Source organism: Rhinopithecus bieti, unplaced genomic scaffold (genome assembly GCF_001698545.2).
Source record: "Rhinopithecus bieti isolate Rb0 unplaced genomic scaffold, ASM169854v2 scaffold_2453, whole genome shotgun sequence".
Lineage (NCBI taxonomy): Eukaryota > Metazoa > Chordata > Mammalia > Primates > Cercopithecidae > Rhinopithecus > Rhinopithecus bieti.
In genome coordinates, this window is record NW_016804447.1 from 395282 (window position 1) to 417712 (window position 22431).

General features: G+C 40.5%; 1 protein-coding gene and 1 long non-coding RNA gene across 5 annotated transcripts in view; one reads left to right on the plus strand and one right to left on the minus strand.

The window, feature by feature from the left end:
* LOC108527217 (uncharacterized) overlaps positions 1-21462 on the minus strand; it is a 34030-nt gene extending 12568 nt beyond the window's left edge. The window contains exons 1-5 of one of the 2 annotated variants that reach the window (XR_001884743.1): positions 21413-21462; positions 20683-20852; positions 5088-5165; positions 4885-4961; positions 847-933 (exon numbers count right to left, since the gene is read on the minus strand). This is a non-coding gene — a long non-coding RNA (uncharacterized LOC108527217). Of the gene's footprint in view, positions 1-846; positions 934-4884; positions 4962-5087; positions 5166-20682; positions 20853-21412 lie in introns of those variants that run through there. The other variant, XR_001884742.1, reaches the window with a different exon arrangement.
* Positions 21463-21588: 126 nt separating this feature from the next.
* LOC108527216 (contactin-associated protein-like 5) overlaps positions 21589-22431 on the plus strand; it is a 404395-nt gene continuing 403552 nt past the window's right edge. For all 3 annotated transcript variants that reach the window (XM_017868363.1, XM_017868364.1, XM_017868365.1), the window contains exon 1: positions 21589-21698. The gene's annotated coding sequence lies outside the window, so the exon portion shown is untranslated. The remainder of the gene's footprint in view (positions 21699-22431) is intronic.

Genomic DNA, 22431 nt, shown 5'->3' on the forward strand with positions numbered 1-22431 from the left:
AGTTAGGCAAATTAATAACATCTGCCTGGTAGCACCTGGATGCTTGTGTTCTCACTGCCAGTCAAAGTCAACAGTATAGGTCAGCTGGCTACAGTGAATTCACAGAATCCAAATGAGTGGCTCTGGTGGCAGCCAGCTCAGACTTGTCCACTCTCCACTGATCAGTCCCAGCACCAATCTTGCCTTAGCCTCACAGTGGCTGCCCACACCATGACCTGCCTAACAAAGTCGAGGAAGAGCATCAGCACTTTGTATGACCACAGGTTCTTCCATTCATCAACCAAACAGTGTTGAACATTTAGGAACAACTGAGTGGCAAAAGGGCAGGGACTGAATGCTGACTGATACATTTCTCTTTCACTTCTTGCATATTCTTCTGTGTGTCAATCCCGAGTAAGCTCTCCCTGTGATCTACTTTCTATGTGCTTATTTGCTTTTCTAATATTCAGGCCAACTGTGGTGGAGAGTTCTTGGAAGAAGATGGGAGATTGAGATTCTCTTTGAAGAGCAAATTTCACTCTCCCTGTGACCATTACAAGAAACTTAACTTCTCTGAGCCTCAAGTTCTTTTTTTTTTTTTTTTTTTTTTGAGACGGAGTCTCGCTCTGTCACCCAAGCTGGAGTGCACTGGCCAGATCTCAGCTCACTGCAAGCTCCGCCTCCCAGGTTCACGCCATTCTCCTGCCTAAGCCTCCTTAGGCAGGAGTAGCTGGGACTACAGGCGCCCGCCACCTCGCCCGGCTAGTTTTTTGTATTTTTTAGTAGAGACAGGGTTTCACCGTGTTAGCCAGGATGGTCTCGATCTCCTGACCTTGTGATCCGCCCGCCTCGGCCTCCCAAAGTGCTGGGATTACAGGCTTGAGCCACCGCGCCCGGCCGAGCCTCGAGTTCTTTAACTCCAGGAAAAGAAAGACAAACTCCTGCACTGTGTTCCTGTGTAGGGATAAGATCAGTGAACAGCTTTGTTAAGAGTCATAGGAATGATATTCGACAGTAATAAAAATAATAACATTTATCTCGTTATAACTGTAAAAGACCTGTGGATAACTTCAGTATATTAGTACCTAAGGTTGTGGGGATGGGGGGGCGGGTTGGGGAAAAGAGAAAAAAACGAATTTCTGAGAAGTAGTGCATATAATACTACTCAGAATTGTAAATGGAAAGGACTTGCACTGATTTTGCAGTGTGTTCTTGCCATTAATCTCTCTGAGTCCCAGGGTTTTCCTAGCGAGGCGGAGACACTACATTAATGAGCCACATGTGTGTAAGACGTACTACAAATTCAGAAGGGTTAAATACATATGGAGAGGTGGGAACAGGGTGTCTCTTTTAGTGAGGAAGTGGGCTGAAACCTTCCTTGATGATAAGTGGGACAAAGTGAACTAATACATGCAAAGAGCCTAGCAAGTGCCTGGCATGGAGAAGACCCTTGAAAACGGTAGCTGTGATGCAGGCACTATAATTATTTGGTTGCAGAAACTGGACTCCACTTATATATGGAGGTGATTATGGGAGCGAAGTAAAAGGGTCACTAGACTCTCATTAGAATCTCTATAATCTAGTCTCAACTTCTGATAATTTGTTTTACTTACGACTTTGGATCACTTAACCTCACCAGAATTAAGTTTTCTCACCTTTAAAATGAAGATAAAACAGCCTACCTACTTCGCAAGAATGCTATGATCAAATGAACTGATGAATGTTTTTGCAGTCATTTGTGCCCTCACACTGTCAAGAAAAGTACTGATCTGGTTTCCATCCTTAGAGCTTAGGTCTGCCTGGTTTAGAATTTTATATGCACAGAATCATGCTGTTTGCATTCTTTATGGCTGGCTTATTTTGCTCAACTAATGTATTGTTGCAGGAATCAGCACTTTGTTACTTTTTATTGTTGAGTAATATTCCAATCTATTAATATTCTAAATTAAATTTACTGTATTGCTAGCCTCTAGAAGTGGAAAATTAGATTTTTAATTTTATGTTATTCTTCTTATGTGCAAAGAACTGAAGCCACAAAGTTTTCTCTAAGGTCTGCTTTAACTGTGAACCACAAGCTTTGATACAGTGTTTTTATCATCATGCATTTCAAACTAATTTCTAATTTCCATTTTGATTTCTTCTTTGACCTATGGGTCAAAATATACTTACAAGTATGTTGATGAACTTCCAAATATTTGAAGTTTTTCTTGGTAATTTATTATTGATTTCTAATTTAATTTAATTATGGTTAAAAAACAAACAGTATGGTTTTAACTAAGACCTATTCTATGGTGCAGGGTATGGTCTCAGTGAATGTGCTGTGTGGACTTTAAAATAATGTATAATCTGCAGTCGTTGAATGGAGTATTCTATGAACGTAAATTAGGTCAATTTTACTGATAATATTATTTGAATCTTTCATATCCTTTCTGATTTTTTGCCCATTTGTATAATTCCATTTTCTGTACTTTCCATCCTTTTTGGCTTTGTTCACATATATTTTCCTCTACGTGCCTTGCAAACATTACAAGATATTATTTTTTTAAAAACTATGAACTGACTTTTAAAATGTTTAAGAAAGAAAGTCTTTTATATTTAACCATGCATTTTTCATTTGATTTTTAAATGGATGTGTAATACTTGTACATAGTTATGTTGTGCATGTGATATTTTGATACATACACAGAATGTGCAATGATCAAGTCAGCATATTTGGGATATCCATCAGCTCAAGCAATTACCATTTATTTGTATTGGGAATAATTCAAATCACCTTTTCTAGCTGTTTTAAAATATATAATACATTGTTGTTGTCAACTATAGTCATTCTACTGTGGTATTTAACATTAGAACATATTTATTCTATCTAACTACATGTTTGTACCCATTAACCAATCTTTTTTCATCCCAACCTCACATATACCCTTCCTGGCTTTTAGTAACTATCATTCTACTCTACTTCCATGAGATCAACTTATATTTAGCTCTCACATGTGAGTGCAAACATGTGAAGTTTGTCTTTCTGTAGCTGGCTTATTTTACCTAACTTAATAACCTCCAGTTCCATCCATGTTGTTGCAAATGACAGGATTTCATTCTTTTTTATGGCTGAATAATGCATAGACTACATTTCCTCTAACTATTCATCTATTGATGGACACGCATTGTTTCTCTATCTTTGCTGTTGTGAGTAGTGCTGTGATAAACATGGGGGTGCAGGTATCCTTTTGATGTACTGATTTCCTTTCCTTTTGATACATTTTCACTAGTGGGATTGAGAGCTCATCATTCTTTCCTGTACACCACAAATTTCACCTGGCATCAATTTCTTCTACTTTCATATTAGCATTTCTTAGCAGCTATATAGCTAATAAATTATTTATTTTGTTCATGGAACTTTAATTTTTCCTTCATATTTGAAAGCTATTTTTTGGGGGGGGTGGGTGTAAAGGTTAGGGGAAAGCTTCCTCTCTTGTTTCTAAAAGTTCACTGAAAATTAACAAATGGAACAAATTAATGGAACAAATTGACAATAGCAGGATACTAGAAAGAAAAGGCCTAGCAGTGTATTTAACATGGATGAGCCCAGGGGAGTTGCTAGAGAATGATAACTCAGTAACTCAATGAGGTCCAGATGCTTCAATACCCTTCTTCACAGGGGAAAGGGAGATGGGAGAAATGTGGTCATTTTGAAGAGCAGTAAACAATTTTCAGGGAAAATGGATGGACCCAATACTCAGACTATGTTTAATAAATAACTCTTTTTAGGCATTGAATAGGATTAGAGATGAAGATCATCTGGGTTCTAGGTGTGGTGTTTAATTTTTAGATTTTTTTTTTCTCTCTGTAATATGAGTTGTAATCTTCCCTAAATAATTAAATTTCAGGGAGGGGATTGAAGACAATTCTGTTTCTCTTTGGTGGGTTCAGTTTCCAAGTAGATAAAAGTACTTCAGAGAATAGCCTGTGCTTTGGAACAGACAAAGTATTGAGAGATGGAGTGAGGAGGGGAACGTCAGAGAGAATTGAGGCTACTTCTTTAGTTGTATGTCAAAGTGCCATGTTTTGGGGTATCATTTTCTGAGTTCCAGCATTGGATGTACAATGCTAGGTTGATAGTGTTTTACTTTCAGCATTTTGGGATTTCCGTTTTTTTTTTTTTTTTTTTTTTTTCTGATGAGTAGTTTGTTGTCATTCTTATTGTTCACATGTTAAATTCAACAAATGAGATGGCTTTGGATAGGACGATGTCTTTAATACGTCTACCAGGAAGGTCTTTTCTTGCTATTCATCCAGCACATAACTTTCAGCGTTGATAAGTGATTGATTGCCTTTGATCCATGGGTGAGCTTGGGGAGGGGCTGATTGTAGCTTTGTTTAGATTCAATCTGCCTCTACTGTTAAATGCTTTCTAGGTGACTTTAAGCTACCAGCACCAGGAAGTCCCTGGGACCATGCATTGCAAACTTTGAGATCTCAGAACTGTGAGACTTTGGATCTACTTGACCATGAGCCTCTAAGACTATGAAACTGCAAATGTTGTGGCTCTGGGATAGTAGAACTTTGAGACTGTGAGACTGCAATACTAAGGCTGCCTCTTCTCAGAATGAGAGTCCAGGATTCCTTCTCGTTGGCGCACACCATACATTATTCACGGGATTAACTCCTATAAAGCATTGCCAGGTCATAAAACAAATATTTTTATCTGGAGTATGTGATCAAATTTTAAACATTGTTTTAAGATGTGTGTGTGTGTGTGTGTGTGTGTGTGTGTGTGTGATATTCAATCTACAAATTACAAATTATTATGCCGAACTCGGAAGGGGCAGTCAGTCATTTGAAGGTGGATAAGTTTCTTTTGCACATTTGGATTCGATAAATAATGCCATAGACCCACGGACTCACCTGCCTGGGGAGGTGGGATGTAGTGAACACAATCAGTAGGGAATTGAGAGTGCTGAATAGAAGGTTCCACAATTAGGCTGTAGAAAAACATGACACACTTTTACTCTGTCCAAAACAGTAAGAAACCACCAGATCCCATCTCTCTTCCTTCCCCAATACATATCAAAGCGGTATGGACACAAGGACATTTTAAAATAACTCACCTCCACAGGGAGGCGTCCTTTCCAGGTGAGCAGGGATGGAGGACAGCTTCAGCCTCGTACCTGTGCCACATGCTAATGCTGGGAGCAGGGGATGTGGAAGAGCAATTCTGTCAAATAAAGCCATTCTCCATTTGGATGAAGAGAAAATGTTCAAAGCTTTGACAAACCTGGGAGCTGAAATGTTGAATTTAAATCTCAAGAAATTCCTCACCACTAAGTCATTCTTTTACATGGGAGTTTTGCTGCAGAAGGGGCAGCAAAACAGAAAGGGAGACTCTTCCTTCTTTATAAGACACTTTGTGATACATAATAGTAATTACATCCATTGCCTAACTTCAGAGCTATTAGCTAGTGGGTGTTTTGTGTGTAGTAGAAAAGATTATGCAAGATAACCTAAATCCACAGGTGCTATGAAAATACAATCAAGGTTAAGGTTAAGGTCTTTGAAAATGGATTTCATTAAATAGGCAAAATTATCTGACTTGGTTTTCATGTTGGCTATTTGCGAAAGCAATGGATTTTCTTTTTATTGGTTGATATTGATTGCACACAGCAAATAGGTTTTATATATGAATATTAGAAGCTGAAAAGAAGAAAGTAGATGATTCATAACAAAGAAAGCAAATCGGTATGCTAGCTGACATCCCGTCTTAAAGATGAGGTAATAGATTGAGATGTTGAAAAAGTTCTGGGGAAGGATGGTGGTGATGGTTGTGTAACAATGTGAATATGCTTAATGCCCTGAATTATTTACTTTAAATTGGTTATAATGATAAATTTTTTGTTACCTGTATTTACTCCAATTAAAAAATATATTAGGTGTGAGTCTTTGGATTTCATCTGCAGCAAAAAAAGGTCCCCAATAATTGTTCATCCAAATAAAGGCTTTGAAGTACAATGTTAGTAGACCAGCTAGCTTTTGTGCTGTGTGTACTTTTGCTTAAAATTCACAAGGAAATGTGAAAATGAACAAGATAGAAATCTGAGTTGCATTATCTCCGTCCTGTAACAACAATTAAATTGTTGAAGAGTAGGAGGCTGTAGAAATTTCAGACTAATTACTAGCCAATTGGGTGACTTGGAGATTTCTTTCCTTCCCCTTTTCTCTTTCTAGGCTTCTTTTTTTGAAAAAAAAAAAAAAAAAAATCTGTAAAATGGTGATAATGATAATGGAAAGTGCTTAGCATAGCAACTGGCCTCAATTAATGGTGACAATTACTTCAATAAAATCCTTTCCTTCTAAAAGCAGATTGTCAGTTATCTTCCATTCTTCAGTGATTATGAACATTAGGAACATGGGAATTTCATTGTATTGTTAACTTCGTAAAGCTTTTAGGTGTCATGGCTCAGGACTGACTAGAATTGCTTTATTCATAAAATTTTTAAAAGGGTTTTTTTTTTTTTTTTTTTTTTTTTTTTTTTTTTTTTTTTTTTTTTTTGAGATTCTCACTCTGTTGCCCAGGCTGGAGGGCAGTGATATGATCTCGCTCACTGCAACCTTCGCCTCCTGGGTTCAGGTGATTCTCCTGTCTCAGCCTCTCGAGTAGCTGAGAATACAGGCATGCGCCACCATGCCCGGCTAATTTTTTGTATTTTTAGTAGAGACAGGGTTTCACCAGGCTGGCCAGGCTGATCTCAAACTCCTGACCTGATGATCCGTTTGCCTCAGCCTCCTAAAGTGCTGGGATTACAGGCATGAGCCACCGCACCTGGCCTAAAAGGGATTTCTTAAAGAATAATGTTAAGTATTTCTGAAAACAAACAAACAAACAAACAAACAAAAAACATGATGCAGGATTTTCACCCAACCCATATTTCATTTGAAATATGTGAGAAATTAGGTATGTTCTTAGTATGAGTTTGTGGAGTAGCAAATATGGTTTTCCACTGAAATTCCATGATAACACAGACCTCACTGGCTCTCCTTTCTTCTCTGCAGACCTTTGCAGGAAACATGAATGCTGACAGTGTGGTGCACCACAAGCTACTGCACTCAGTGAAAGCCCGATTTGTTCGCTTTGTGCCCCTGGAATGGAATCCCAGTGGGAAGATTGGCATGAGAGTCGAGGTCTACGGATGTTCCTATAGTAAGTACTCACATGTACCCTTTACCATTGCTGAGTGCGAGTGGCACTGCCTACATAATATCAGTTTATCTACATTGAGACCGACAATCATCTTATTTTAAAGTTGTTTCTAGACTTTCATATGTGTATTTTAAAATGTTCGATTTAACCCCAAAGTAGGCAAAACATTCTACTTAGGGCTGAAGGGACTTAGTTGTGATAGTGTAATAAAGGCTCAATGAAACATTCAAAATTGAGAACTCTTGAGGAATCAAGCAACCATTTGTCCTTTGCAGTTAAACAAAATTAAGTTCAGTTCTTCCCTGGAAGTGGCATAGGTATTATAAAGTCTTCTCTGCCCTGCTTTCCCAGAGCTATGAGAGAAAAGCATTCACTTTCTTGACTTGTTCAAGAAGAAGAGGAGAAAGAACAATAAATGTAATTCACAAAATGCTTTCTCCTTGAAATGATCTCCTTCATCCATTCATCTGTGAACTGTTTGTACTAAATTTGAAATTAGAGATCTATCTTGCACACAAAGCAGATTATAAACATGGGTAAGAACGAGTGATCACTTTAGAATAAGGTTAAAGTTATTCAGGGACGGTTCCTATCCCTATGATTCTTTCCTGCAGGCTTTATACTGAAACCTAAAATTGCATAATAATAAATCGTTTTTCTGCCATAAGCAGTGACGTATTCTGCTTATATGCTAAAATCCAGTGACCCCTAATGCATAAACACATTTGATCACTACCACTTTCATCCAAACTAGTTCAGTAGATTCCTGTTTTGGGCTGTAGGAGTGCCTAATGAGTGACATGTTTGTACTGTTTTCCATAGTGAGATCAACTGAATGCCTGTATCAGAATCAATAGGAGTGTTGCCTAGAAAATGCATTTCCCTCACCCCATCCCATACATACTGGATTATAATTTCTGAAAATGGAGACCCAAAAAGCTGAATGTTTACAAATTCTCCAAGTAAACTATGGACATAGAGTGTTTGCTAAAAATAAAGCCCTGCACACAGGGAATTTACTGGTAAAATGACTGTATTTATCTTGAACAAACACCTTCAGAAACAATGTAGTTTAGAACAGATGCATCAACAAACCATTAGGCCCAGGAGGAACTGCCTTACACTTCAAACTTTGTGTGATAAAGCATAGAACACCTACAAGGGTATATGTGTCCTATCCTGGGATCTCTGGAGCATCAAGATTCTCTTGTTACCTCCTCTTTGATAACAATTTGTCGTCACTGCTAGGAGGTTATTTTTAAATATAGTATGAAGCTTTTATGCTACAATTAAAAGTTTGTGAATATTATTATACCAGCCATCTATTTTGATCTAAGAATCTTACTACTCTTTAACATGTCCTTATCCTTTTGGTTTTTCTCAGTTCATTCAGTTGTACTTCTTTTTCATGCTCATTGTTCACCCACACTGTCTGCTTGCACAGAAAAAGTCACAGCATCGAGTTAAATCACAGGCTGCAGGCTTGAAAGATGTCTTTGAGCAGCATGCTTAGCATCTTCTGGTGATGGACCCCTTTGAGAATCTGACAAGGAACACTCTACTCAGAAAAATAATAACGATAATATGTACCTTTTCTACAGTATAAGAAGGTTCAGAGATCTGCTAAAGCGCAGTTCTAAGCCGAGGGAAGAATTCTCGACTTTGTGATAACAGAGTCTACCTCTCTCCATGTAGGCTCCAGGTCTAGTGCGTCCTACGATGGGATAAACTGCCTTCAGGTCAACCTCGCCAGTAATGGGAAGTTAACAACCTTGGGGAGTTGTTGAACACAGAATGTCTTTCTCTATGATGTGCCTCAAGTAGGAACCCTATAATCTTCAATTAGTAGTGCTGATGCTTTGGTACTTTTTTTTTTTATTTGGGGGAAATAATTTTAAAAAAAGAATACATTTATCAGTTTGTATCTAAAGCCAATGGGTTAGCATACCTTCCGAAGCCAATTCTCCCTTTCAGCATTATCATATTTTTTATTTGACTGAATTGTTTCCTTTCTTCCTTCCTTTCTTTCTCTCTTTTCTTCTTTCCTTTCTTTTTCTCCTTTCTTTCTTTCCTTCTTTCTTTCTTTCTTTTTCTTTCGTTCATTCTTTCTTTCTCTCTTTCTCACTCTCTCTCTTTCTCTTTCTCTCTTTCTCCCTTTCTCCCTTTCTCTCTTTCTCTCTTTCTCTCTTTTTCTTTCTCTTTCTTTCATGGAGCCTCACTCTGTTGCCCAGGCTGGAGTGCAGTGGCATGATCTCAGCTCACTGCAACCTCCACCTCCCAAGTTCAAGCGATTCTCCTGCCTCAGCCTCCTAAGTAGCTGGGATTGCAGGCATGCACCACCATGTCTGGCTAATTTTTGTATCTTTAGGAGAGACGGAGTTTCACCACTTTGGCCAGGCTGGTCTCGAACTCCTGACCTCGTGATACACCCAGCTTGGTCTCCCAAAGTGCTAGAATTACAGGGGTGAGCCACCGTACCCAAGTTTGACGTGATTGTTTCTATAAACATAAAATCTTATTGTAAGCACCACCAAACAAAACAACAAAAACCCATGACCCCCTTTAGCAACTACCTCTCCTTTTCCTCCTCTCTCCTCTCAGCTTCTCTTTAGTTGCTCTCCCGACCTGCTCAGCCCCCTTCACACTGCAACTGATTCCAATCAATATTGAGACATTTGGTGGGCAGTTTAACATGTCGACTTGGCCTAGTTATAGTTCCCTGTTATCCAACCAAACACTAACATAGTTACTGCTGTGATATGCTTGGTGTCTACAATCATTTGACTTTAAGTAAAGGAGATTATCCTAGGTAATCTGAATGGGCCTAATTCAATCAGTTGAAATGCTTCAAGAGCAGAACAGAAATTTCCCTGAGAGAGATGAAAATTCACCTGTGGACTGCAGTTTCAGATCCTTCCTGAGAGTTTCTAGCTTCCCATTCTTGAGGGCCCGCCATATGTATTTCAGGCGCGTTTAACCAGACCCACAGTTGTATAAGCGAATTCCTTGCAATTAGTCTCTTAATATATGTAAGTATCCTACTGGTTCTATTTCTCTAGGGAAACTCTAAATAATACAGAATGCTCTAGAGAAACTATTCTTCTGAAGATCACCAGTGATTTCCAAGAAGCCCAATTCAGTGGACACTTAATGTTTCTTAATTCACTCAAGCTCTCAGCAGTATTTGATTCAAAAAGCTATGTCCATATTTTTAAAACCTCGCTTTCCCTCCTATCTCACTTGCTAATTGGCTATCTTAGTTCTTCTACTACTTTTCCATCTACACTCCATGCTTTGCTGAATTGATAGAGTTTTGTAAATTCAAACACGTCTATGTGCTGGTCACCCCACATCTGTATCTCATGACTTGACCTCAGAGATGATGTACGCAGCAGCCTACTTGATATTTCCACTTAAAGTATAGTAGATATATCAAATAGAATATAGCAGAATGGAACCCTTGATTAGTGGCGCCCTCAGCAACCTGCTCTTCCGTAACACTCCTCCTCATCTCAGTAAATGGGAACACTCTCCATCAACTTGCCTATGCGAAACTCTGGGAAGGAGCCTTGGTTCTTCCTTCTCTATTACTTCAAGTCTTATGCAACTTATCTACAGCTAACAGTAACTCTATCAGTTACTTCTTACGAAATGCATCCTAAATCCATGTACTTCTCCCACCTTTGTGAGTAGAAGCCTCTGTCGGTTCTTACCTGGAGTTGTTAAGTAGCCTCCTGTCTGGAGTTCCTGCTTCCACACCACAATCTCCCCAAAACCATTTTTGACACAGTCAACAAAATGTTCTTTATAAAGAAGGAATAAAACCATAGCATTCCCCTTCTTGATTCACATGAAATAAAATTGAGATTTCTTACTGGCAAGTAAAAGTCCTTGTTGAACGATTGTTCCCAGAATCTACAGGGTTGACTCCTTCTACCAATGTGATTCTTAATTTTAATGTCGCCTCTTCAGAGAAGTCCCCCCTGACTGTTCCTCTAGTTACCTGTCTTCCTTCTTGTGCACCCACCATTAGCCCATTATTATATGCCCATGGATATGTGATGTGCTGTCATTTACTTTGTGTTGTTCACCACAAAACAGAATTTCACTGGCTGGGTTTGCTTACTTCTTTCTTGTTTGCCTACTCTAGTATCTGCACAGGAAAATGTACCATGAGATCAGGCACCTTGTCTACTAACAGCCAGCACTTAACTGGCACAAAAAGACAGTCAGTAAGTATTTGTTGAATGGGTATATAGATCTATCAGTCCAGCCTCATTCTCTCACCTTAGGCAACCAGGTTCTTCCAGAATTACTTGGTTTTAATAAACCTGTTGTAGTTTCTAAGAAACTACTTTTGTTTCCATGGGCTTAGTAATTTTTTCAAAAGTTTAGTTGTGTGTGTTGCTAAAGATTGGTAGAATTTTTACAGCTCTATAGTTTCTTCAGACTTAACCCTTTACAGTTTGGAAAAATTAACATATTTCTTCCACTAATTTATTCATTCAGTTGATACCTTTTTTTAGCCTTTAAGATACCAGACATCTTGCAATGCTGTAGGAACATCAGAAAAAACAAGACCTTTTTCTGGACTCTATCAGTCTTGTATTTGTACTTGGAAGCACTTTTCTTGTGATTACATGTCATCAGTTAACTGTGTGATTGTCTAACATCTGCTTCCCCTGACTCGACAAGACCGCTTTCCACAATGCCCTGGATTGTCGACATTGTCAAATGTTGGAACCTGAAATTCTATTAGAGAGAATACATCCTAATGAAACTTCTAATACTCAGATGATTTTTTTATTCACAAAATCAAAGTTAGCCACCTACGATTCCTGAGCATAGGCAACTCCAGGTACAAAGTTTAGCTGTTGACCGGGCCAAGAGCTTCTGGGCTAGCATGCTTCCAATCCTCTATCCCTTCCCTGTGTTCTCAGACCTAGTTCTGTGTAAGAATCACCTTGGGACATACATGCTTTTAACAAAGCTTCTCTAACTGTGCTTCAATTAGATCATGATCTCCGGGCAGGGTCTCCAGTGCTTATATAAGCATTTTGTTGCTGTTGGTTCTAGGCAAGCGTAGTGAGGAACCAGAATTTAAAGTTGTTATCTCAAACATCACTTCATTCTTAGTCTGCACTGTCATTTCCATGTCTGTGATTGCTAATCCTAAGGATTTTAAATGAAATCTGAAAACTTGAGAAGTCAGTATAATGTTAAATATATGGGCTCTGAATTCAAACCACCAGACCTAGAAACTTGACTTCATCACCAACTAGTTGGATAATCTTGGGCAATCTTGGGTCTTCTGTGGACACCAGCTTCCTTTTCTATGAAAATAAACGTAATAATAATAATAGTGTTGCTTCACGCATGTAATTGTGTGAAATAGTGCTTTGCATAACGTAAGCACCCAAAAAGTGTTAGTTATGAGCATCGTTGCCTTCGTCAGATATTTAGGCTGCTCACCAAACTTCTCTATGTTTCTTTTTCCCATTATTATTCAGGACCACATCTCATCTGTATCTCCAAGGAAGGTCAGCTTTTTTACCTACCTGAGCTGCCTATGCTCAGGAATCGTAGGTAAAAAGCTGGATTTCAGCACCTTCGTCAGGCCATCTGGGGTCTAGGCTACCTGAAGTTCTGTCTGGGGGCTTCCATTTGAATTTCTTTAAATATGGGAAGCTAATTAACTTTAAAAAGCATTATAAATTCTGATAAAGTATAATGATCTGTCAGGCTTCCCAGTCTCATTACGAATTACAAACATCACTTTATACTTCAGGTCGCCTCCATTCCACACAAGACCTTGCTCCTATTCGGTTAATTGCTGGCAAGTGGTATCATCCAAAATCCATCACCCTCAGAACTGAAGTTGTATTCTCCTTCCCCAGGTATATAATCTTGTCATTCCAGCTTCAGCTGCCCTCTTTGTTGCTGTTCTCATCACCTAGGGTCATTTGTCATACACGGTACAGGCCACAGAGTTGTAAATCTCACCTCTGGCATGCTTAGGCCCATACAGCCCTATCACAGGGAACTTCAGAAGGCACTGTTTACAGCTGTGTCAGCGCTCGAAGTGGGAAGGGACAGGATGGCAGCAGTCAGACCTGGGGCATTGGCAGTCCAATATGAACTTTGATTCCCACTTTGTAAATCATAGCATTTGTAAGAGTTGGAAAAGTCTCCAAGATGCCAGATTCATTGCAGTTCCCTCATTAGATTTAAATGAAATGTCCTACCTTTCTTTCTCTTAGTTCCTATAGGAATGGCTGAAAAATCTCTTCTGTGAAGAGACAAATGTACACACGTACATGGAATAACAACACTTAAATAAAAGACCCTGTGATCTTCCATCTTAAATCAATGACTTCTTTATAAACTTTTCTGACTGGTTGAGGATCTGAAGGCTCCTTCAATAGTCAACAAACATTACCCAGTAGGCTCCCTCTACTAGGCTTCAGAGATACAAAAATAAATAAGGCAATCCTTGCCCTTTAGGAACTCACAGATTTTCAGAAGCTACAAAAGGTAGATAAACAAATGCTCATAAATATGGAGGTTTAGGAAACCAAGTCTTTGGTAAGGCTTGCAAAGGAGAAAAAAAATACACAGCTAACACGGTTTCCTGATGAATTAATGCCCTGCTTCTCAGTGTGTGATTTGACTGACGATATTGCTGTGATTCCTGTGACCCATATGGTAATGGCGGTGATTTAAAAGGAAACCTTAAAAGGGAAAAATGACCTAGTAGTTGGATCAACCACTTTGTGCAGCAGTAGGTTTCCACAAAAGTTCCAAAGCCTTGCCTCCTACAATTTGTTTTGCATTTACTCCCTGTTGAGGTGGTCACTGGAGTGATTGACCATGACTCCCCTCTGCCTCCTGGCACTAAATGGCTTAGTCTGTGCCCAGGTAGAATCATTAAAGACTGTTCACCTTCCCTTAAACATAAAATCATCCTAAATCTTTTTATAAAAAAACAGGTCCACTACTGCAAGGGAGAAAAATAATTGTCTCTAATTGTGACATTGCTATTTAAATGATTCTCATTGTATGAACATCCTTTTAGTGGGCAATTGTGTCAACACTGTAGCTTAAGACCACTGATGACGGTAGAAGTCAGGAAGCAGCTTGTCATTGCAGGATGCTGCTACCACAACACGGGTTGATCATTCCTTTCCTTCTGTGAGCTTGTGACTAAGATTTCTGAAACCTCATCCCCGTAGTGAAACATTTTGCTAACCTGTCTACACCTTAGTGGAGTGATCACTATCTTCTCACTGCCCACCACGCACCTCTTACTTGGGTGACCATATGGCCCAACTTGCTCCTTAGTTCTATTCCATGCTTGTCACCCCATTTCATTATTTATAGCTCCCCTTTTCAATCCCACAAGTCCTCATTAGGGTAATAAGTTGTAGGGACCACCATAATGCTTCCTTGTACCACATCTTAGAGTAGCGCAGTGATGCATTTGCTATGTCGCTTTTAGGGTGTTTGAGTTGCTGGGTGGCATGGCTCGTGTCTTTGTTATCTTTGCATCTCAGAGTGACCAGATGCAGTGACAGTGACCAGAAGGAATACAGAATATGCTTAATACCTGCCAATGAATTTAGGAGTAACAAATAAAATGAGATCTACTATGGGAGTTCCCTAAAATGAATACATTATTTTTGTGTAATCTTTGTCGTTATTCAACAGTCCAGTTGAACCACAAATTTTAAGTGCACCCGGAAAGATACCCACACATCTGAAATATCTAAAAACAAAACAAAAAACCTAAGCATTATGAGAAGGCGAGTCTCACTGTCAGAGCTAGCATGTATCTCTGCTGAGGTTATGACTGGAATTCAGAGTTTTGATTTTTTTGTGCACTGTGATTGTTTTCATGTTCTCTTCTTGAAACTCATCCTGTTTTCCATGTGCTATCATGCATAGGAATGTCAGAAATTTTGAAAGAAAAGCTGCGTTAGGAGTTGTCACAGTTAGCTTTGGAAACTTTCATCGTTTTCATAGTTCATCTGAGGTGATCAGAGTTACTGATAAGGCCTGGCAAAGACACAGAATTGGTGGAGGAATCTGTGCACATTTGAGCTGACTGTGGAAACCTTGGTGGTTTGTGGATTGCTGGCCAAAGCCCTCAAGTCTTCAGTGCAAGAGTATGGTCTGAATAATCATCATTTTTCTTATGTAACGTATCATGACATAAGCTTCAAAATGTAATTGTATTGAAAATCATGTTTACTGTGAACAACCGAAGATGCCAAGTGGGACTGATTGTCAGGGTGAATCCGTAGCTTCTCCTGTCAATGTTGAGCTTCGGCTTTCTGGCCCATGAGGAAGCTGGCTCCTTGTCCCTGGCCCACACAGGAGCCCAGCTGGCCCACTTGGGGATTCAAGCTTGGAATCTGTTATTCAGTGAAGCCCTTTTTTTAGCTGGTTTGTTGACAAGCTACCAACATCCATCAAATGTGCCAGCATATGCCTCCGGAACTCTGTCTTTCTCAGAAAGCAAGCTGTGACAGCCAGGTCAGCAATTATGGGCCTGGTGGGAAGTCGGCCAGTGCTGGCATTCTCAGTACTCCAGGATGGGGGAGCGCACGCTGGCTCTGTCTTGACCCAAAAGGAGAGGCTGTGTACTGTAGGGCCTGCCTTCATTCTAAGGACTCTGGAGCATGAGCGGCCTATCCTTCATACTCTAGAGAAGCCTGCCAATGTATCTTCATCTTAACAAACCACACATTGAATTGAATTGAATTGAGTTTGTAATAATGGGATCTTAAAAATCGATTTTGAAAAAAGGGGAAGCAATTGTCCACTCCAGGAAGTAAGTATCTAACAACTGTGTTCTGGGGCACTGGCATGGTAGATAAAATAGAGAACTCTGAGGAAGAGATATCAGGTATTAATGTGAAGGAAAAAATTCCACAAGGACCACATTAGGTTTTTACTAGCTTGGCAAGGCACAGCAAAATTGGGTAATTGGGGTAGGTAGTCAGGATTAGAATGCAGGCTGACCATGCAAGTAATCTGATGCATTTTCTAAAACACAAAGAGGTCTTTCTAAAAACCCAAAGCAATCATGCATTTTCCCTACTCTATATGCTTTTGTAGTTATTTCTCCATTGATATCAGGGTCACATTGAAACTCATATTATTTTATTTTACTTTATTATTTTGTTTTTGGAGACAGAGTCTCCCTCTGTCGCCCAGGCCGGAGTGCAGTGATACAATCTTGGCTCACTCCAACCTCCGCCTCCCGGGTTCCAGCAATTCTCCTGCCTCAGCCTCTGGAGTAGCTGGGACTACAGGTGCCCACAACCATGCTAATTTTTGTATTTTTAGTAGAGACGGGGTTTCACAGTGCTGGCTAGGCTGGTTTCAAACTCCTGACCTCAGGTGATCTGCCCGCCTTGGGCTCCCAACATGTTGAGATTACAGGCATGAGCCACCGTGCCCGGCCAAACCCGTAGTGTTTTATTTTTAATTTGCCCCTCCACCATGAGACTCCCGACTCTAGTTGTGACCTGTTGACTCCCCACTGCCCTTGGCACCCTACAGTTGAGCACAGAGCTCCTCAAACCTCATCAAGAGCAGCTGCCACCCAGAGGGCTCCTTAACACACCACTTGCTGGTTCCGACACACAAGTTTTCATTCCTTAGGTCTGCAGTGAGGTCCTACATTCAGTATGTCTAAAAACCTCCTTGGTGACCTCAGCACTGCTGGTCCCCAGGGCGTGCTTCCCTTCAGCAAGTCTGACTCCTGATAGATCCTAGATGGGACCCTGCATTTTCTCTCTCTCCTCCTTGCCTTGAACTTGCAACCCCTTCCTTCTGGTGGGACTGCCCTTCCTGCTCCCACTCCCTCCTTCTATTCTCCTATTCCCACTCCACCCCTCCACCTCACCAGCCTGACTGCCCCTTATGCCTCAGGACTCTGGAGAAACATTGACCCTGCCTGGACACCCTCCTGACCCTCTGCCCCTCCCTGGAGAGAGTCCAGTGCTCCCTCAGCACACAGTGCTCACCTCCTTCCATTGGATGTAGATGCAGATCCCTCCTTCTATTCTCCTATTCCCACTCCACTCCCCCACCTCACCAGCCTGACTGCCCCTTATGCCTCAGGACTCTGGAGAAACATTGACCCTGACTGGACACCCTCCTGACCCTCTGCTCCTCCCTGGAGGGAGTCCAGTGCTCCCTCAGCACACAGTGCTCACCTCCTTCCATTGGATGTAGATGCAGAATTGTGTGCTTGCTCTCTCCAGCTTAGCCCTTGAGAGCCAGGACCTCTGTAGAGCTTGAATACAAGAATGCATGAGTGAAGGAAAACCACAAAAATAAAAAAGGAAAGAGGGTTTGAGCTTCGCGAAGATGGTGGGGATAGAGAAGGCATTCTACCTCCACCATAACGAAGCCTCCCAGGTGTCCACGTGGTTTCCCTGCCCTCCCAGAAAGGGAGCAAGTGAAGGAGCAAGTGCAGAAGTGCAGGGACCCCAGGGAAATTCAGAGCAACATTTAAGGAAAAGAAAACTTCTTATTTAACATCATCCTTCCCTTCTTTAAATCAGTGATCAGTTTTTTTTTTTGTTTTGTTTTTTTTTTTTTTTTTTTGGCTTCAGTGTCAAACAACTCCTTTCCTGGTATGTGCCGTTGAGTGAGGCACACGTTTTTGAGCTTTGGTGTGCCCACTTTACAAATGGGGAAAAATATGCACCTTTCAGGGCCACTAAGGACATTAAATTAGGTAATGTGTGCTAATTAGTTCCCTTTCCCCTGGGGAATGGATTCAGAGAAAGAAAGCTCCACAAGTGTGTTAGAGAAGTTGTGATAGAGAATATGGGAGATATATTCAGTTTTATGTTTTTGGTATGTTTAAAACTAGATATGAAGTGATCACCTATTTCCCATCTGCTAGAAAAAGCCCATGTCTACCCTTTTTATTCCTTTCAACACACTTCTTTGTTTCCTTTTAAAAGAGAATCTGCCAAGATGCTTGCACAACACAAATAAAGATTTTGATTTCTATCACCAGACCCCATGCAGCAAATTAAGTTCCAAAGAGATATCCAGAAAAAGTGGTTATGATACTACCTCATGAGGAAAAAGCAGCTTATAATAGTTTATCTTTTATTAACAGCAACCTTATAACCATGTGGGTCTTTATTATTATCATTTTAAATCTGCTTTCCAAGCGAAGTTGGGAGTGTTGAGTATTCCTAATGTCTAGGAAGGGGTATGAAGTATTCAGTTGGGGAAACCTTTGATCCTTCTTTGAAAGTTTTAAAAACCTGTTTCTGTATCTGGGAAATGACTGGAGCCTGTTGTGTGCAATGTAATTAATATTGCGGAGGTGCAGAGTGTTTGGCTGAAATCTCTGAGAACAGCAAAGTCTGGCCCTTATCAGGTACTGGTGGTGGTCAGAGGAAAGCTCCCACACTCCCACCAGGCTAATTCTGTTCTCACTAAAGGCCATGCATCCTCTCTGCACCAATAAGCATGTGTGAGTCACACGTGGATAACAGCTCCAGTGGCTGAGCACAGCCTGCAGAAGAAACTAACTCTCCCAGTGTGCATGGTCAGCTGGCTCTGAATGGTGAAATAGATGATGTGGCAGGAACTCAGGGGACAGTTGGGCAGCATCACACTTGGGCATAGGCACCTTGATGGGTCACAGCTCATTTCACAAGTGGTTCTGAATGGCATACCCTTCTGGGTCCAGTGTGAGGCTCTGAATTAATGTGGCAAACAGTGTACATCTGGCCCTTGTCCTCATGGCATGCACTGATGTGTTGGACAACTGGACTATAAACCACTGAGAAAACAGATGAGCATCTAATCCATTTGCGAGGTGCATTACGAAGAGAATGGCAAGGTGCTTAGAGGGAGACTAACAGGGTTGGAGGACCCCTTAGAAAAAGGACCAGGTGGGAACTGACTGATGAGCTGAGCATCATGGTCCGAGTGGGTAGCACTGGGGAAAAAGCTCAGGGGACTCAGCATGGCTGGGTCAGACAGGGTATGTTTGAATCCTGGTCCTGGCATTTGCACATTATATACCTCTTCATCTCTTTGTGCCATGTTTTTCTTATTTGTAAAGTGGGAATAATAATAGTATTATCCTCAAAGTTTAATTGGTGTTATTACATGAGTTCATGCGCAAAAAATACTTGGAGAATTTCAGGGCTTGTGATGTGGGCTCCACACACATTATCCCAGCCCCACACATACATGCATATGCACATACACTAAAATCACAGCATGCCTGGAGCAGTGTGAGGGTTGAAGAAAGGAACAGAGGATGAGGTGGGAGAGGTGAACAGAGCAGGATCATGTGCGGTCCTGGAGACTGGAATTAATTCTCAGGGCAAAGGAAGTTCACTGAAGTACTTTAGCAATGGTGAAGTGTGTGTTTCTCATGCTTTTTAAAGATAAAAAATGTGTCAGGTGAAGATAGCAAAAGTGGAATCCAGGAGGCAGTTCTGAAACTATTCATAGAAAATGGAAAGCAGGCAATGATGATGAGGGCGTGAATTCACGCCTACTCAGTGTGATGTGAAGGCTACCGAATCCCAAACCCAAACAGAATTTTTCACACCAAGTTCTTGATAACATCTTTATGCCATGCTTGAAAATCTTCACTACCGAGTACTTTCTTTTATTGAACGCCTTTGTATTTTCAGGTCTGAGCTTGTGCAATTTTCACAATGATTCTGAAGGTAGGTTGCTATAAGCCCCATCACACAGATAGGACGAGGCTCAGAGAAATCCAGAAAGTTGCTTCAACCAACCCCGCCCCCAAAGGAACAAAACCAGAATTGAAACCCAGCTCTGTTAGACTTGTTCTACTGATTGGCTTCGTTTTCTCTAGGTCTTATGACAACATGAAGATGTGTTTTCTTAGAGATAACCTATGTCCCTTTGCCATCATTTGTATCCTTAGTTAAGTCACTAGACTAGCCAGACATTGGAGGGAATGAAATGTAGATCGTAGTAACGATGATGAATGGGGAGGGAGGTGAGTAAGTGAGTGGACTGGAAAAAGGAAACATTTGGAATTCAGCACTTGACCCAAGAACTCAGGCCTCCATGAGGGGTCCTGGCGGCCAAGTACACTGGAATATGACATTATAAAATGAAGAGGGATGGGGGAAATAGCAGAAACATAATGAATATTTATATTTCCGTAAATTTATCCATAACCGTTGTTTGGACAAAAAAGTGTCAAAGGTGTGTATATATATGTATGTATATACACACATCTTTATGTATATTTATATAAATATATTTATATAAATATGTAAATATATTTATATAAATATATAATTTATTTATATAAATATGTAAATATATTTATATAAATATATAATTTATTTATATAAATATTAATCCAAATTCTCTCACTGCATTCTTACAATCAGTTGTAAGTGTAAATGAATACATTGTTATGCACCATTTTACAAGGATGGAAAGCGAGCCCCATAGTTTTGACATAAACTTACCCCCAGTCAGACACTTGGTGAGTAGCAGAGCTGCTGTATAGAGGGCTCCTCTCCTTAGTTTAATGTCTTTACCAGGGAACCAAAGGCAAATTTCCTCCATGTGGTTTTACTTCACCACACACGGCACCCCACCTGCCATGTTCAGACTCTGTGCTCAGTGCTGGTGCTGGCTGGGAGATAAAGAGTGGTACGAGTGAGTGGACATGATATATACAGTTTGTGGACTGTGATTCTCACATGGCATGTGATAACAAAAATAGAGGGGTGTGCCCAGTGCTAGAGAAACCCAGAGTTCAGATGCGATATCCTTCTATGGGAGTGGGACAAATGCATCCATGAATAATGATGGGATTGAGTTACTGCTTTAAAGACACACCACGTGCTGTATGTCTCAGCCTGCAAGAAATGCCACACTGGGAGCTAGAGATCTTTCTGCCCCTTCTCCATCACGCTATCCTCCTGCAGTATTGAGATGCACCAAACATTCTTATGCCTCTGTTCCCCCTCCTGGAGACACTGGGTCCCTCTTTTCCCTGGGGTAACTCCTACATATTGTTAAAGGCCAATATACCACTCACTTCCTCTAAGAAACCCTGTCTGCATCTACCCCCTTTGAACTGAGTCAGTTCAGTGAGCATTATTGTGAGCATTAATCTCTGCATTTGCCTTTAGAACCTCTGTGGAACACTATGTGGTCCTTCTACTCACTGCTGGGCACTAGAGGGCCTACCTAGGACCCAATTCCTCCTCCACAATCTGGTGCAGTGGCAGAGTAGAAGCAATCAGAAGAGAGTATTAATACTGCGTCCATAGTGACGCACGCGCTGTGCACTATTGCGTACGTAGTGACGCACGCGCTGTGCACTATTGCGTACGTAGTGACGCACGCGCTGTGCACACGGGAATTTCAACTAGAGTGTGAGAAGCCAAAACATGACACAAGAAGAAGCTTGGGGCTACTTTGGCATCCTTGGGCAGTAAATATCTGAATCAAAATTGAAAAAGCATCATTTGGGGTAAGAAGGTCGGGTGCCAACCAATAGAGTAGCCTCGATAGGAACTAAAGGATTCCCGTTATTTCAATTACTACTAATACCTCTCCTATCTATTATTGATTTAACACAAATAATGTGCCATGCACAATGAGTTCACGTGGATGTGTCATCACTTTGTAAGTCTTAGCACATTTACTTCTCAAAGCAGTTTTCTCTAATGGATATAATTGTCTTCATCTTATAAATAATACAATCACCTTAGACCAAGGTGACCCAGCTAACAAACTATGGTCATCACAGTTGAGAATCCATTATCTTATCTGTATCACAGACCTCACTACTCCATGAGTGGTGGCAACTGTTGGTCTGTGGCCCCACTTTGGTCTGGGTGGAATCCTAGCTGAGATAACAGGCATAAATGCATTGATGAGGTAGTGAGGGGAGGTGCCGAGAAAGGTGGACATTTGTGAAAGTCTCTTGGACAGTTTCTTTTTAAAGTCTAGGTTTCCATCAGCAACCTTTTGGTTGGGACCACTTCATTCCATATAAATAAATTGTGAAACTGGGTTTTAAAACTAATTACAGAAAAGTATTATTTCATTTTCCTTTTCATTTCAGAATCTCAGATTCACAAAGAATGTTTCTAGATCCTTGGTGAAAAAAACATTATCTTTCTGTATGCTCAGGCTGAGGATTTTAATTGCATGATGGATAACAGAAAATTGAGTTTTCTTGGGTACTCAATTTTAAATAG